Genomic DNA, 7,058 nt, shown 5'->3' with positions numbered 1-7,058 from the left:
AGATTCGTCGCATTAAATGCTATAGACAGTTGGCGGGTCCATGCCAACGATGAAAAATTAGGATATACGGCACAATACACGTCTGACAGATGGGGCAAGGTGGACGGAGGGGTGCATGGCGTCGCCTGTGCGTGCCTGAGCCATGGCTCGAGCTTGTCGCCGGCGTCCTGATCCGTGGATCAGGTACGATGCTCTCCGCTAGCGCCGGCAGTGCCCACACTTAATGCAGTAGTTGGGTCAGTCGCTGGTTACGGGAGTGAAGTTGGATTTGCCTCTCGTCCCGGTCGATGAAGAGGTGGAGATAATGACTCCGGCGACGGCGACTGGGCGGTGCAGCAACCTCAGACAGGCTCCGGCGACCATGGAGTTCTTACTGCAGCCGATAAACAGGTTGGGATCTGCTACTTGGCCCATTATTTTCAATGGTTTTGACTCGGATTTTGGGTACTGATCTAGATTCCGTCGCTTAAAATTTTGGGTTGATTAAGTAGAACGCTCCTGGAAGAGGTGAATGATAACAACGGGGCAATGGAGCCCGTGCGGTTCCCACTTCCCAGTATCCGCGGTGGCTGAGGTTGAGGATCCAGCACCGGCCGCTTCAAGTGCTGACGGGCAGATCTGCGGGCGGAGGCAGCAGGCGCGGACATGGCTCAGTGCTCCGAGCACTCAATAGAACAAATTGACCCATAAACACCAGGGTGGACGCAAAGGTACTACAACTTACCATCTGAATTGCATCAAAATTTGGCACTGCAAATGTGTGTGTCCTGTCAGATATGCAAGCAGTAACTGATGAAATGAGGGTGGAACAGTATACATAACCGTGATTAAATAGCATGAACACCAGCAGTATATATACGTGTGTGGGAAGGTTTTATAAACTTGTTTAGGATAATATAGCATGAACTGCAATTTTGTAAGATGTTAGTGTAGCTGGGAATTTTGTGGGCTAGAATTTCATAACAAATGGCTGTAGCAGAAAACACCACCTGATTGTTTCTCTGTTGTGACTGGGCAGAGTGCGTGTAGGTGCTGCTGCTCTAGGAAGGCCTCCTTGCCCGGACAGGGTCACGGCGCTGGAGAAGTCTGTCAGGGAATTTGCCGAGCATCCATGTGACATAGTTATGGTGCCAAAGATTGGAACAAGTTTTGACACGCTCGGAGAAGCTTATGACTTTTACAATTTGTACTCCTGGGAGAAAGGATTTGGAATACGATATGGAAAGAGCGGGCTAAACGTTAGCAGGACTAAGTGTATGCAAGAGATAGTCCGTGGATGTGTGGTACGGCTAATGTTACAGCAGAAATTGATTACTAGTTTTTCATAGAGAACAGATTTGAAAATGCCTGTGACTGAATCTGACTTTTTGTTTGTTCCATCAGGGGAAGCCAATTGTTGAAAATACTCGTTCCTGCCAGTGTGAATGCCCAGCCCTCATCAGACTACTGCGGACAAAGGACAATGGATGGTACATAGCAGAGCATCGAGATGGGCACAACCATGCACTTTCCCAAACGTATGGACAGACAATACACTGGCCTACGATAGTGAGCGCGGAAGCACGGATCTGCGCGATGGACACATCAGCGGTGGTGAATGAGGGACAGCTCGTGTCAGGCCTCGGAGCTCTGAACTGGAAAGATGAATCCACATGCTTCTATCTGGAATTAGAGATGAGGAAAATACGTTTCATTTTTTCTTTAGCTGCTTAGAGTTAATTTTGCCCATTTAGAATCCAGACTACTGTAAGTTGCTTTTGAAATCCTGGATGAATGGTCCAGTTAGACTGATGAATGTTGTTTACTGGAATAAGAATTTTGCACCGTATATTAATTCATTAGTTGAGAGTGCAGCATGTTGTTTACTGGATTCAGTTAATTCAGTTGATTGATGCAACTGAAAGAGTCCTGCCTGGATGTTGTTTACTGGAAATAACAGTTTTTGATGGTCTAGTAATTTATTTATTGGGAGTGCAGCATATTGTTTACTGGTTCGAGTTAATTGAGGCAAGTAGTCAGGTTGCGGTTGGTGCTGCTGCCCCCAGCATGGCACCTTGCCCATATCGCGTGAGCGCTTTCAAGAAGGCAGTTAGGACGTTTGCAGAGAACCCGAGCAATAATGTTATCACTCCAGCGCTTAGGACAAGTATCGACCCACTTGGCGAGGCGTACAATTTATAGGACTTGTATTCTTGGGAAAGGGGTTTTTGGATTTGACATGGAAAGAGCAGGTTGAATGTTTAGAGAACGAAATGCATGCAGGAAATAGTATGCGGATGCTCGGTACGTATGACATGTGGAGCACTATGGTTACTTATTTGGCATTCATTTAACTGGGGTTGATTTTTAATTGATTCATGATTGTTATTTCTCTGATAAAATAAAATACATATGTAGGATAAAGCTGGTGTTGAGAACACGAGGTCTTGTCATTGCGAATGACCGGCTCTAATAAGACTGCTACAGGCAGAGGACGATGGGTAGTACATTGCAGAGCACAGGGGGAGTCACAACCATTCCCTTTCACTGAATTTTGGTGAGACGATCCACTAGCCCTTGCACAAGCACATTGATGTGTATGGCTGGTGAGTACATGTTCTTGTCTCTCTGATCGTACTTTTTTCAGATCTGAAACTGCACTGCATCAGTGGTGATTGAAATCAAGTTCTCGCCGGATTTCCATAGATTGAGGAGGTGAACGACACGTAATGCTTGAGGGGTCCGTCTAGGACACCGGTGGCCGTGGATGCCATTGATGTCCATCAGGTGTCGACAGCAGCCATTAGTGCCGAAGGGCAGGTCTGTGAGCTGGCTGCTGGTGTGGGCTCCGGGAAGGAGAACTCCCCGCCGGAATTGGAGCTGTCTGCGGGGAAACTCAATCCGCAAGCACCATGGTGGGCAAGGAGGTTAGTGTTTGACATAATAATTTTAGTAGATGTGCGGAAACATTCATTGCTGCAGTGTGGTAAGACTGTACTTAGAAGGTGTGTCATGCATTTTTGACAGAAATATGTAGCAGCCGCCAGTTATTTTCACTTCAATTGCATTGAGCAAAGCTGTGGTCAACTGATAAATCTCCCTTTTAAATAGAAAAAAGACACTAGTGAAATATGTTCAGAAAAATTCTTATAAGTTTTTAAAGGACATCAGGTTACACTTTGTAATTTGTAGGAAAGCTACAAACCGTTGAAATAGAAATGTTGTTCGCAGACTTTTTAAAGGGCTAAGTTGCGGCATTGCTCGTAGGATGTACGCTCCCTCCATGTCAGAACTGAAGTCGCAATAACCTTTAGAAATAAGTGTTGTGTGATTTGGTGATTACCAAAAAATAGAATGTAGTGGAACTTTATGCTGATTAAGGTGTTTAGGAAAAGCTAAGTGCATCCAATACATTTCTTTTTGGAAGTACACTGACTCGTTCGTGTGCTTGAAGCTGGACATGAAACAACAGTGTGGAAGTTATATGGTGCGGTACTGACTAAACTGTGGTGTCATTTATAAGCAGGATTCGCATTGGATCAGCGAGTTCATTTAGAGGCAGCGTGGTCAAGTTAGCTGTGGGCGCCCGCAATAATAAAAGAGATTGGGAGACCATGCAAACCTCCTGGCTGCAAGAACCATGGTGTACAGGGTCACTCGAGAATTTTTTTGTACAAGCCGGCTGAAATGAGACTGGGTGCAGGGGCTTGAGTCGGCGCTCATGCCAAATGGTTAGACAGTTGGGCTCGAATTCCCTCCAGTTGTGCATCAGAAAGAGTTTTTAGTTATGGAATTGTTTTTTGGGCGTAATTCCAACTTGGGCAATTGAGTTGCTGTTGAAATTTGCCAGCAATGGCATCATGAAACTGTATAACAGCATTTTTTAGAGTAAAAAAGATACTTGTATGTCAACATGCGTGTGTTATTTGTGCTGTAATGATCTCCTATTTCCTCTGTGGACAAAGAATTGGCTCAACGGGACTGATATGGTACGTGAATTTTAGACTGAACGACAATTGATGTGCATCTAAACTTCATGCCCTATTTGTACATGGCAGTATTACTAGTGTGAGCTGTAGGCAGAAATTGGTTAGGATCTAATCCTTGCTCTGTTTTGAATTCTGAGACAAGGAACAATTGGCGGTAGAAGGCTCGGGGTCGGAGAAAATGGCTCAGCTCGTTAGCGGTCCATCTGTCCCGACTCTACATGACGGCAACAGGCTTAATAAATGTTGGGCCATAGTGGGCCACGTAACAGATTGATGGGACATATACTATTTGGAATACACCTGCTTATACACTCGGATGTCCGAATCTTGCAGAGAAACAACGTGGGAGATAACGAGAGTCCGTGCGCTCGAGCTCAATTCAGCACTTTCGGAACCTTTTCTCCTTCTCAAGCTATGACTTCTTACCTTTGGCTTATCTTTTTTGTATCCAAAAGTTTATAATGAATAACTTCCTTTTATGCTTTCTCCTGTATATTATAATACCATTCTATGTCCAGTATGCTCAAAGATCATCTGATATGTGTTGAGCAAGTAGGTACTATGTTGGTTCTGTCTGAAAGTTACTTTGTGTTCTATTTATTGTGATACTATCCAGTGCCCTACCAATTTATATTCTCTGATTTGTCTGTCCATACCTTTTGATTTTTATTCTTTTTCATTGTCTTATGATTTAGGAAACATTGAGCAGTTGCATTGCAAATACAAGGATCACCATCAGTCCAACAGAGAGGTAGCAACAAGAGGTTGAGGTTATCACTTGTGGGCAAGAAATCCTATCGTATCCTTCCAAACACGGAGGAGCATTCCTTACTTTTAGCAGATCAAATAATTCGATGATGGTTTGCTTCTTACTGTTATTTGTTGAAATGCATGTTATCTGTTGAAGAGCATGGTAAGGATGAAAAGCCTACCAAATGTTTATTCCAAATCTAAAAATGCATATACTTAGCTCCGTGTTTTGTATGCATAATCAGGGGCGATAAGCCCTGCATTTGGCCTTAATATGATGAAATAAATAACTTGTCATTGTTATGCATATTAGCTAGGTTCTATGTGGGTATGTCATATCATCAATCTGTCCGCATTGATTATGCGTGTACCTTTCTCTTGTATTAGCCTGATGTAGAAAATAACTGAATTTTGTTTCTGTTCTTGCATCGCAAAACCAACTTGGGTGAAACTGCTATTGCCAAATAGATTGTTCTGATTATAAGGACCCTTTTTCAAATATCGAGATGATGTATTTGCAAACCTTAATGCAAAATGGTTAGTCAGTCTCAGCTCTACTTTCCAGGTATGCCACATCCAGATTACTCTTATCTTTTGTTTTTCTTTTCTTGGGAGTATAATTTACTTCCTATTTTCTGCCTGTTTCTCTAACTACCCCCACTAAAATTTGTAGTAGTTAGGATGCTAAAGGGTAACAACGAAGGTATCCACTCAAGGATCGAGCAAATGCAGTTCCAATGCCTGGGGATTTTAACTGTCCATGAAATATTTCTCCTCTTAAAAGTGCAATTTAAAAAACTAATATATAAAAGCACGGAAATATTAGACATAACAATTCTGATTTATTATATTTAGGTGGGCGTATCGTGCACCATACACCTGGGTCAGAAATTGCATTTCTGTCATTCAAACTTCAGAGAATGATTGATCTGCTCTTCCGTTGATGTTCTTGTGAAATTGTATCCTTATGAATATTTCCAGCCCGTGGGAAAATGGTAAATGATAAAGCCAAAAAAATAGCCTTGATGAAAATAACTGACAGTGGTTCTGAAATTTTACTTTAGCGCCTTTCTAAACTCACAACACTGAACTTGGTATGTCTATATAATATGCAAAAACTTTAGTTTGCAGAATGGCATATTTCAGACTTTTGGTTAGGATGCTACATGAGATTATATGTAGAGACACCGGCTTATATTATACAGATTTCTTTTATTATTTGTTGATGTTTATGTACTGTAAATGTAAGTCATGGGCATCCCAAAGAAACTTGTTCTGACCATTGGCATTTTCATGGACCACCAACAGAAGAACATGTAACTGGAGGTTATGCAGTCTAATGTCGACAGGCGCGAAATACAACGACAACCTGGCAAGCTTTATCTTCCTAAGGTGTGCTTGCAACTATTGAATTTGTTTATTTTTCTTCGTGTTTACACCTCTTTTGCTTCAAGGATGGTGATTTGATCCTAACACGGCCTTGCTACAGCCATCCAGAGGTCCAGGGCCACTACATGCCCATCACTCGCGGCGGCGAGAAGCACATGCATACGGCAAGCTCCGTGTCGAGATGTTTAACCAACACCTGTTGGGAGCCCGGATGAAGAAGGCTGTCGACGCGGAGAAAGAGGATAAGTGATGAGATGTTTATGGCAGCTAATGGATGATGTTATCTTAGTTTCTGGATTTTTGTTTCGGTTGACTCAGAAACCTTGTTTGATTTTTGAAGATAGCTTTTTAGAACTACAAATATTTGATACAATGTGTTTTAGTATAGACGTGTGTTGCACGTGCAAGCTTATAAGAGGAAGGTGCAGCAATCAGTGCGATGGGGGTATGAAAATTAGACGCTTAAAACAAAAAGAATTGTTGAGGTGAAGCGAGCGGGGCTGTTGGAAAGGAACGAACCGGTATTTCCACTTAGCGGTGGCAAAGTCTTAGTGATATTGACAACTTTTGATCGGATGGCTGCAGACTCCTGAGCTCCACTGCATCAATGGCTATAATAATTTAGATGACTGGATTCATGACAAGACAGGAAAATCATCTAGTGAGGTGCCCCTATTTAGATATAGAAGATTATCAATTTAAGTTTTAGAAATTCTCATTAGATTAGTTTTTGACGATGTATCAAGTGAAAACTGATTTTCAGTGAAAATCTGGAAACTTTTCGCGTGAGCCATCGGATCAGTAATGAACGACACAGATTGAAGGTGGGATCCCTAACCTGCCACTTAAACGCTAATTAGCGGATAACCCCCTGTTATCCACCGATAAGGTAGATCTTTTGAGTGCTCGTGACTGTATCAGTTCGGCTTCCATCTCGTGCGCCGCGGCGGC

The sequence above is a fragment of the Triticum urartu genome, chromosome 7A, assembly GCF_056163025.1.
Source record: "Triticum urartu cultivar PI428250 chromosome 7A, HENAU_Tu73, whole genome shotgun sequence".
Taxonomy (NCBI): domain Eukaryota; kingdom Viridiplantae; phylum Streptophyta; class Magnoliopsida; order Poales; family Poaceae; genus Triticum; species Triticum urartu.
The sequence above is the reverse complement of the archived record's forward strand: the minus strand, read 5'-3'. Positions refer to the sequence as shown.